The 11500-nt window shown below is 39.9% G+C and overlaps 1 long non-coding RNA gene across 1 annotated transcript; it reads left to right on the forward strand.

Moving 5' to 3' along the window:
* Nucleotides 1-209: 209 nt before the first annotated feature.
* Nucleotides 210-1846, forward strand: LOC118845783. The gene is made up of 3 exons (XR_005010146.1): nt 210-297; nt 1018-1072; nt 1832-1846. It is a non-coding gene; the product is annotated as an uncharacterized LOC118845783 (long non-coding RNA).
* The last annotated feature ends 9654 nt before the right edge of the window (nt 1847-11500 follow it).

Here is an 11500-nt window from a genome sequence, read left to right on the forward strand (position 1 = left end):
CTGCCTAGAAAGACACTTCAGACAGTTTCAGAAGAGGAAAGAAGACACCCACCTCACATCTGGCTGCCTCCATGAGCAAATGTCCCTCCCTGTCCCTAGTTATTTGATAGTGATAACCTCCGTTAATTATAGATTCGCATGTGGGTCAGTGGATTCCAGCCCTGGAAGAAGCAGCAAGCGGAAGAAACTGAATCCTTTAGGGTCAAATTGGAGCAGGCTCCAAGAAGAACAAGAATTTCACATTTCTTCATGTATCTGTCATCTTGAGGACTCCATCTTTCTCCACCAAAACACAGAGTAAGTGGCAAGAGTTCCTTTTCTTTTTTTTTTTTAGTAGGATGGTGAGAATTAGAAGAAGGGAAGATAGACCCTACCCTTCCCTTCAAAGAAAAAGATTGTAATTTTTGCAAAGTCAGGGTCTATATCTTCTATTTCTTTTATAACTCTTTTCCTCCTATAGAGCACTCTTCCTTTGCAATAGTAATAGTCCAGCCCCAAGGCACTTAATAATTGTCAGTTGAGCGAAAGGAGAAAAACAATATACACAAAACACAAGGTGTTTCAGGTAGTCTCAGTGTCGTTTTAATCTATTAAAGCTTAAAACTACACTAAGACTTTTGGGACATCCTGTATATTTTTAAAATTAAGGTCAGTCAATTCTTAATTGTCTCTTCTGTTATGGAAACACAGTGGGACAGATAGTTCAAAACATTAGATAATCTACAAGTCCTTTTAATTTAGTTTTGATGAATTCGTTCTGTGACTGATTGATTTAGCAGAAAAGCGACCTTCACAGTTCTGAGCTGTAGGTAGGAGCATCACAGAACCATAGACAGTGGAAAGGACTTAAAAATAATTTAGTTCAATGGTTCTCAAACTTCCTGAGGTCTTAGACCCTCTCCCTGCCCCTGCTTTTAACATAAGCGAATTTCACAGACCTTCTCTGGTAGAGCAGCCTAGATTTAAAACTGGAAGAGAACTGAGAGACCATCTAATTCAAACTCCCTCGCTTTACAGGTGAGAAAGCTGAATTCCAAAGAGGGGAGGGCACTTAATCCAACTCACTCAAAGAGTAAGTAGAAAAGCCAGGATTTGAAACCAGGCCTGCTGATTCGCTCTTTGGATTGAACTGCTCTGCCTCCCTCCGTGATAATTCTACTTTTAGCATCCCACTGATTGAGTAAATACATGAAGACAAAAACTACTATGACATCAATTTTTTTAAAAAGTGAATTCATATTTTGTTAATCATAATAGCAACTACACACATTAGAAAATTCTATATGTGTATATATATGCATTTCTATATTTGTAGAGAGATTATTCAGTCTATAGAGGTTAAGCTTGTTTGCTAATGAGTGGACAAACTTACTAATAAGTGAACAAACTTATTAAACCACTTAATGAGATGAATGGTGAACATATGAATTTGCAGACTCCTTGTTGTTTGTCCTTTGTTTCGAAGAGGACCAATGACATCACAGGATCATGTGTTGATTTGTGTGTGAATTGAATTTAAGCAAGGTAGAGTTGCACAAAGTAGTCAGCCTTACTCTCTCTTTCAGTCAGTGAAGTCCCTTGGCAAGACAAAAGTGAGAACTGCTGATGGCCTAAGATGCAGTGGATGACCTTGGAGTCTTCAAAGTCTGACCAAGCTCCAAGTGCTCCAGAGGGCCTGCTTCAGCTGCCTTCATGGCCATTGGAAGAGCCTTGTAATAAGATTCCTTGTAATAACTTGTAAAAGATTCCTTTTAATAACTCCAGTAACCCCATGGGTCCATAGCCTGTAGATTGGGAACTAATTATCTTATCCATTTTCTTCATTTTGCAGGTGAGAACACTGGGGGCTAAAGAGACCTGTGGATTTGCTCAAGGTTAGAAGTAGACAGACTGAGGTCCCCATCCCTGGAAAGCAATGGATGATCTCTAAGGTTCTTCCTACCTCTAAAATTCTATGACTCAATGACTTACTTCTAGGAAAAGAGTGAAAAACAACTTTCATTCGTTGTGTCTACTGAGGAAGGGGTAGTGGGAAAGCCAGGGGAAAAATTACTGTGTCAGTATTTTCATCTTGTGGGTACAGCTAAGGTTGTTGAGGAAACTGGAGCACAATAGAGAGTAGGGGTGTTGTTAAAATTTTTAAATGGAGCTAAAGTCAAGTATCCTGTCTCCCAAGCTATCCTTTTTTGGAAAAATATTTTATTTATGTCTTTTGTTTTCACATCACCTATATTCATTTCCCGCTATATCCTTCCTTCAATCTTTCCTAGAAAGCTATTTATTATAATAATAAATAAAAAAGAGGGGAGGAAGGTTCAGCAAAACTAACCAACATATTAAAAAAACCTGAAATTTTATTCAGTGCCCCTACTCATAGTCCCCAACCTCTGCAAAGAAGGAGGGATTGGTATCTTCTGGTATCTCTTCTTTGAGACCACACTTAGTCATTATAGTTTCTCCACTATTCAGTTTTGATTGTTTCTATTGTTGCTCTGGCCTTTATATTGCTGTAATAGCTGTTTATATTGTTTTCCTGGTTCTGCTTACTTCACTCTGCCTCCGTTCATTTAAATCTTCCCGTGCTTCTCTGTATCCATCATATTGGTCCTTTCTTACAGCACAGTAATATTCCATTACATTCATGTACCACAATTTGTTTAGCCATTTCACAATCTAAGAATATCTACTTTGTTTCCAGTTCTTTACTACTACACAACAGGTACTGTAAATATTTTTGTGTCTATGAAGACTATCTTTATTATTGATGTCCTTGGGGTATAGGTCCAGTAGTGGACAAAGGGTATGGCTTTAGTGAGTTTCTTCAAACAATCCCAGATTTTTCCAGAATGGTTGTACTAATTCAGAGTTTCACCAATGACAAATTAGTGTATGTGTCTTTCAATAACCCCTCTAACATTAACTTATTGCCATATTTTTGCATCTTTTACACATTCCTTCATAATGAGGTAAAACCCCAGACTTGTTTTGAAATGCATTTCCATTTTTATTAGCGATTTAGAGACTTCTTTCACATGCTTGTTAATAATTTGCAGTTGTTCTTTTGAAAAGTGTTCACATCCTTTGACTACTTTTATTATGAGATGGCTTTTGGTCACATATTTCTCTAAGTCATTCATATATTTTGAATATGAGATTGTTATCAGAGATATTGGATACAAAGATTTTTTTCTCACTTGACTACTTCCCTCATTATCCCAGTTAATTAATTTTGTTCATGCAAAAACATTTCAGTTTCATGTAATTGAAAGTATCTATTTTGTTTTTTGTAATTGTCTCTATCCTTTAGTTAAGAATTTTCCCCACAGGATGCCCATCAACTGGGGAATGGCTGAACAAGTTGTGGTATGTGATTGTGATGGAATACTATTCTGCTATAAGAAAATGAAGAGTAGGATGGTTTCAGAAAAAAATTGATATAGTTCTAAATTTCTAAATGAATTTTAGTAGTATTGGTATTTTCATTATATTGACATGTCCCAGCCATGAGCAGTGACTGTCACTCCAGCTATTTAAATTGGAGATTTTTTATTTCTTCAAAAGTGTTTTATAAATTGTTTCTTAATAGGTATTAAGTATGGTTTGGTAGATTGAGTCCCAGATATTTTGTGCATTTTGCTGTTATTTTGAATGGGACTTCCATTTCTATTTTTGCTTCCAGGATTTTGTTGTTACTGTTGCTTATTTTGTGGGTTTATTTTGTGGCCTGCAACTTTACTGAATCTATGAATTTTCTCAATTAGTTTCTTTGCTGATTTTCTAGGATTTCATAAGTCATGTCATCAGTAAATAGGGATAGTTTTGTTGTCTGACTACTTGTCTTTATTTTCTTTCTTTTGTCTTACTGTAATTGCTAGCATTTCTAGAACTATGTCAAACAATAGCAGGGAAAAGGAGGATTCTTGCCTTACCCTTTTATTTACTGGACAAGCTTCTAGTGTTTCCCCATGGTATATAATTATTTTTGATTCTAGATAAACAGTTTTTTGTCACATTTCTTAAAAAGGCTCTTCTAAGCTTATGCCTTGTAGAGTGCTTTTTAAAAAAGCATAAGTAACTATTCTTCTCAAAGCCTTTTTTTTTTACAACTTTTGATCTAATCATGTGACTTTGGGGGGGAAGGGAAGGGAATAAGCACTTATAGAATGCCTACTGTGTACATAGTACTATGCTAAGCACCTTACAAATACCTCATTTGATCCTCACAGCACTCCTGCAAGGTAAAGGTTGCTATTATCCCCATTTTACAGTTGAGAGAACTGTAGAGGCCAAGCGACTTGCTCAGCTTTTGTTCAGTCATTTCAAACTCTCCGTGACCCCATTTGGGGTTTTCTTAGCAGAGATAGCGGAATGGTTTGCCATTTTCTTCTCCAGCTCATTTTACAGATGAGGAAACCAAGGCAAACAAGGTGAAGCGACTTAGCCAAGGTCACACAGCTAATAAGTGTCTGAGGCCAGATTTGAACTCAGGAAGATGAGTCTTCCTGACTGTAGGCCTGGCACTCTATCCACTGCAGGGCCACCTAGCTACCCTGGGTCACAGAGCTAATAAGTGTCTAAAGGATGGATTAAAACTTGGGTCTCCCTGATTGCAGGCCCCAGCACTCTATCCATTGTACCACCTAGCAACCTCCAAAATTAAACTAAACTTTAAAACACACACACACACACACACACACACACACACACACACACATACACACACCCCTAAAAGAGCTTTAGCTGGGTTTTTTTGTAGGATTAATTACATTAATTATTTTCATTCCTAATATAAATCTCAACTTGATTGTAGTAATTTTTTTTTGATAAATTGCTATAGTCTTTTTGCTGGGATTTTACTTAAAATTTTGGCATCAATGTTCACTAATGATACTGGTCTTAATTCTCTTCCTTTCCTTTCTCATTCCCCGATTTAGGTAGTAGAACTGTATTTGTCTTGCAAAAAGTTTGGTAGGGTGCTTTATTTCTCAATTTTTAGGGAATAATTTGTATAATATACATTTCCATCTATAAGCTCCCATGAGTTTTCATTCTATCTTACTTACCTGGGGTCATTCATTCTAACTATATGGTTAGTTCTCTGTCCCCTAAAATACTGGCCATCAAATGAGGATTTGGACACCCCTGGCTCAACCCCAAGGGAGTCTGTGATCAACCAGGTAAATCTCACTTTACCTATGATGGCCAGTCATGGGGCTGGTTGCCAACACAACAACACATCCTCATCCCCAAACACGGTCCCACTCTGTTCCTTCCCTCTGCTGTTTCCAGCCCCTGAAATTGGCCCCAAAGGACAGTTTTAACCCAGCTGCTATTTGGATAAACACAAGCTACTGAGCCCACAGGTACCGTTGGGAAGATTTTCCACCATGTTCTTCCTTCCTGAGCCCCCCAGCATCCCCACCTCCTGTCCCCCAGTTCACCCTGTGGCTGCAGCAGGCAGCCTTCAGAGGGTGGGCTCTGCCTCTAGAGCAGCTCCTACTTTGACTGAGAGCTTAGCTTTCCCTCTTATTTTGAATGGGACTGAATGAATTGCATCAGATGAACAGGTATGAATGGGCTACAACATGCATCACAGATTTTATTCATCACCCTCCCCCTTCCCCAAATCTGCCCATCTTCTGAATTTCCTATTTCTATCCAGGGCACTGCTTTCCTTCAAGTCACCCAGCTTCTCATCTTCTGTGACCATTTGGTCTTCAACTCCTCATTCCCCTTCACCTCCCATATCCAAAGTGGCCAAATCTTGTCATTTCTGCCTCCACAACATTTCCTTCATGTGTCTCTTTCTCTCTGCACACACAACCTCATTCCACCCTAGTATGTTTTGTCATCATTCCCCTCCTCTCCTACCACCTGCACTATTGCAACAGCCTTCTAATGGTTTCCCCTGCTTCCATTCTCTCTCCTCATCAAACTGTGCCCCCCAAAGTGATTTTTCCTTAAGTTCAGGCATGTCACCTCCCCAACTCAATACACTCCTATTGACTCTAGGTTCAGATATCATAGATTATCGTTTTATCTTCTATCCTTTTAAATGTCTATCTTTGTATAAATTTTATAATGTGCACAATTATTTTCACAGTAGCACATGCATATAATTTGTAAAAAAAAAAATAAGTACACAGATAGTGAGAGTATGTGGTCAAAAGTGTTTACCAACAGGGGTGAAAGTTCAAAAAAGTTTAGAAGCCATTGCCCTAAAGCAAGGATTTTTAACCTTTTCTGTGGGTTATTAACCCCTTTATCAGTCTGGTGAAGCCTATGGGATCCCTTTTCAGAATGTTTTCAGATCCATAAAATGAAATACATAGGTCTATAAAGGAAACCAATTATATTGAAATGGTCATCATAATTTTTTTAAATTAAAGACCCCAGGTTACCAAATCCTGCAAAAGGACTGACTAGCTCCATGATGCAATGGGAGTAGGAATGGGAATGGGAATGAGTGTTCTGCCATCTACAGGTATCTTGGGTTACTGCAACTGTTGCTGTCCTTTGTTTTTGCTGCTCTGTAACCTCCATCCACATTTGCGGTGACAATGTCATATTTTAAAATAGCATTTTACCACTTAAAAAGACTTTCCTCCCAGTAGCCCTATGAGTCAAGTAGTCAAGGTCTAACTATCTCAAAGTTTTAATTATCCCCATGAGACTTTGGTATCTCACAGTAAGTATAGCCTTGCACAATCGTAGGACTGAACTGAATGAAACCTTGAGGATTATTTAATGTAATGCTCCCATTTTACAGTAAGAAAAGTAAAGTCCAGGATGAGTGAGAATCATACAAGTAATAAGCCAAAGATTCAGACCCTGACCCTCTGACTCCAAATCCAGTCTTCTTTCTCCAACACCCTACCACTTCTCTCAGGCCATATATTAGGAAGGCAGAATTTATGATTTCAAAGAGAATCTCATATGTGCCTAAAAGGTCCGGAACCACAGGATACAAGAAATTCTCTAGGCAGAAGGCAGGAGAACTAAAGCATGTATTTACACTCCACAGTAACAAGCCCTCAAACCAGCGTCCCCATTTTGATATTTTCATCAAAAGCTTCCAGGCCCAATAAGTCCGCCTCACAAGGGTAACCAGGAGGCCACAGAGAAGCGAGATGGTATAAGGCAAAATCGTATACATGCTTCCCCTCTATGGTAAGAAGATTACCCACTAGCCTCCAGTCAGCCCTGCTACCGGCAGCTCAGCTTCGGCTGTAGGCGTCTCTGGCTCCAACCGGAAAAGGAAGAGAGGATCTTCAAGCTGTCCTCTCCCCTCTTATAGAGTTTTTGACATCATCAAGCACCACCTGAACGACCAGGGCCGATTGGTTCTTGACTTGGCCCCTCCCCCTAGCGTAGACCAGGTTAACACACCTCCCCTCAGCCAGTCCCATGACTCATCACACAGGAAGTTCTCTGATTCCTGGCATGGTCGCTGGGCTTCCTGCCCTGGAAGAGCAAGCCCCAGTGTCCAGGGAAGCTCAATGAGGTAAACTGAGTCATTCAAAGAAAACAAAGTCCATTCTGGTTACACTCCACCCCTCACAATGTTCTAGGATGCACAATTCAATCATAATTTAAATTAAATTATATATCCTAGAACATTGTGATCCAATTATGCAGGAAACTAAAACATATCATTCACAATAAAGCAAAACATATCATTCAGTGACATTCCCAAATATTGGTTTATGATTCAAATGTGATCCACCCCTAGATCCCAGCCAGATAATCTCTTCAATCAATCATCCCAAAATAATTATTAATAATTCAAATGTCCACCCCTAGATCCTTGTATCCATTACATAGGATCAATAATATCATAACAATAAAACAATATAGCAAGGATAACACAAAATAAGTACACAGAACACTATCATCATTCCCCCCCTCAAACAATTGGGGCTCAAAATCTTGGGGTAAGGGGTGAAGGTCTCATTTTCCATAGCTTCTTCTTGCTGAAATTGGATGTAGAGGTGTCCCTGCCCCAAAGAGTCCCATTCCAGAGTTCAGTTCTTTAGCGAGCTGGCAGGAATTCCAAGAATGCTACGTGCTTAGGCAGTCACCGGAAACTGCAGCATGCTCAAACCTGCAGGAGACAGAACTAGCGACAAGGTTAACTAAAACAGAGAACAAAAAGAGTAGGCAAGTATGGGCTATTATCCTTCAAATAAAATCATCTCCAGTTTAGTTGAAATTTCAGTTATGCAGAGATCCAATATCAGAGCCAAACTCAGATGGGAAATGTTTCTTTTTAAATGGAGCACAATGAGGAAACTAAGCCAAGAGGATCCCACCCTAGATGGAGACCAGGATTGTCCTCCCAGCCTTTCCCCAGATGTACAAGGGAAACCAGGAGGATCCCATCCTAGATAGACTAGGATTGTCCTCCCAGCCTTTCCCCAGATGTACAAGCTTTCACCCATTAATCACACAAAGTCACCTTACCTCTGAGTGGCTTGTGTCAATTACCAGCATCAGCCATACCTGTGGGGTCCGTGAATCTAATATTACAGCCCTATTCACGGTAAAATATATGGTTCAGGGGTACAATTTGGTAATTATCTTCCCCTGAATAGACAACTGTTACAGTGTTGTTCTTCCCATGGGCTATGACTTCTGCAGCCTTTGGAATATCATCTGGCTTCTGTTTTACCCATACCTTAGCTCCCAACTTTATTCTATCAATGGAGCAAGCCCCTTTTGCCCCTCTAGTAGTTATTTGGGGAGGAGGGTCAGTTTTCACAAAGGGTATTTTTTCACAGGGGATAATAATCACTTGAACTATCCTATCATTCCTACCAAATTGTACAGGTTTTTCACCCAAATTCTGGAGTATCACAACAATTTCTTTTTGATAATTCGAATCTATCACTCCAGGCAATACATGTACTCCTTGAGCTGCTAATCCTGGTTTAGGTAATATCCGTCCAAAATGATTCTTGGGGATTCTCATACATACTCCAGTAGGGGTTTTTCTTATCTCTTTCCTACTCAACCTAAAATTCTCTATACAATGTAAATCATATCCTGCCGAACCAGGTGTTCCTGGACATGGTAGGGGGACATCTTCCCTCACAGTCCAAAATTCAATATTTTGGATCTCACGTGTTTGCTGTTCTCTAATCTGCAAGTTTGGGGTCATCATTCTGGCTAGAGGTGTACTCCCCCCTAAGGGCCTATTATTCAAATTACGTAAGGCAATAGACAAATTATCCTTCCAATGTTGATATGAATTATTAGAGCTTAATTTTCTCAGCTGTTCTTTCAACAATCCATTCATTCTTTCAATCAGCCCAGATGCTTGTGGGTAATATGGAATATCCATTCTATATTATTCAACACACAATATCTTTTCACTTCTTTGCCCTTGAAATGTGACCCATTGTCACTTTGAATCTGCATTGGGGTTCCATAGTATAAACTTACAATATCTAGGGTTTTACAGGTGTTTTTCTGAGTTGCGTCCTTATAAGGACAAGCCACTAGTACACCTGAATAGGTGTCAACACACGTACATAAATATTTACATCCTTTATCCTGGGGTAGAGGGCCAATATAATCTATCTGCCAAATTTGGGCTGGAACTTTTCCCCTCGCTATTTCTCCAGTTACTATCCTAGGAAGAGTTCGTTCTTTTTCTAATTGACATATACAACACCCCTCTGTTATCTGTTTTAACAACGCATGAGAGATACTGATACCTCGATCCTGTGCCCATCGGTGGGTGGCCTGGACCCCTAAATGGCTGGCGGTCTGGTGGACACATCTTGCTAAGGCTGAGTCATCAGTTGGAGTTGGAGTAGGGACAATACATTCAGTGGCAATCTTTGCTAGTCGATCCGCGTGTGCATTGTATTCACGCTCTGGTGTGGTCAGGGTCGCGTGAGCAACAACATGAAAAACTGACAAATCCATAACCAAAGACATGTCCCATATATTTTCCCATAACTCTTTACCCCAAACTTGTTTGCCATGAATCTCCCAATTCTGATTCCTTCATATAGGCATCCAAGTAGCTAATCCATTAGCTACCGCCCATGAATCAGTAAATATATGACACTGTCCTCCCTTCTCCATTCTGATGGCCTGATGTACTGCCATCAGTTCAGCATATTGGCTACTTCACCCTATCCCAGAACTTTCCAGAGTTCGCCTAGTACAGGGGTTATAGGCTACTGCTTTCCAATGTCTCTTCTGTCCTAAATATTTTGCTGTCCCGTCAGTAAACCAAGCATGTTTCTTCTGTTCTACATTTAGTCCATCATACCCATTATTCCATTTCACTAAGGATAGCACCATCTGTTGCTTAGATTCAGGGGGTTTTTCATTTCTCTCAGTGCCAATGTTCGCCACCGATTCATGTAAAGCAGAAACTCCACTTTTGCCTGCTCTGGACCTATTCTGAATACACCACTTCCATTTGATTATGCTTGCCTCTTGTGCATGTCCAATTCTGTGAGAAGCTGGGGTACTCATTACCCAAGTCATAATTGGAATTCCAGGCCTTAATATCACTTTGTGACCCAGGGTTAGTTGCTCAGTTTCTACTAAAGCCCAATATGCAGCTAACAGCTGCTTCTCAAAAGGTGCATACTGCACTCCAGATGAGGGCAGTTTCCTTGACCAAAAGCCTAAAGGTACGCTTCGGCTCTGTTGTTTTTGCCACAGACTCCAATTTGCATAGTCATCTTGTACAGTCACTTGTAACTCCACTGGCCCATTTTGCATAGGCCATAAGTCCAGAGCTAATTGTATAGCAGCCTTTGCTTCCTCTTAAGCTCTACTTTGTTCAAGGCCCCAATCGAATTCATATTTCTTTCTGGTGACTTTATACAAGAGTTTTAAAATTTGTCCCAAATGTGGGATGTGGTGTCTCCAATAACCAAATAGCCCTATGAACTTTTGGGCCTCTTTCTTATTAGTAGGGGTGGGAAAATCCTGAATTTTTTGTCGAGCTTGTGGGAAAATTTCTCGCAGTCCTCTATTCCACTGTATCCCCAAGAATTTTACAGTTTGAGCTGGCCCTTGAACCTTTGCGAGGTTGATTTCCCATCCTTTGCTTTTCATATGGTCAATTAATAATGCTAAACTCTCCTCCACTTCTTTTATATTCTTTCCCTGTATCATGATGTCATCTATGTAATGTATAAGCTGTACACCAGGTAGCTTTAATTCATCCAAATGCTCAGCTACAATCCTGTGGCAAATAGTTGGGCTATGAATATATCCTTGTGGCAGGCGTGTAAATGTATACTGTCGGCCTTGCCAAGTAAAAGCAAACTGGTTCCATTGCTTGGGGTCTATTGGGATCGTAAAGAAGGCATTGGCCAAATCAATAACTGCATACCAAGTCCCTTCATGTTTTTGTATTCTCTCTATTAAAGTAACCATGTCTGGAATAGCAGCATACAAGGGAGGAGTCACTTTGTTCAGCTGTCTATAATCTACTGTCATCCTCCATGTCCCATCTGACTTTCGGACT

Source organism: Trichosurus vulpecula, chromosome 4 (genome assembly GCF_011100635.1).
Source record: "Trichosurus vulpecula isolate mTriVul1 chromosome 4, mTriVul1.pri, whole genome shotgun sequence".
In the NCBI taxonomy this organism is placed as follows: domain Eukaryota; kingdom Metazoa; phylum Chordata; class Mammalia; order Diprotodontia; family Phalangeridae; genus Trichosurus; species Trichosurus vulpecula.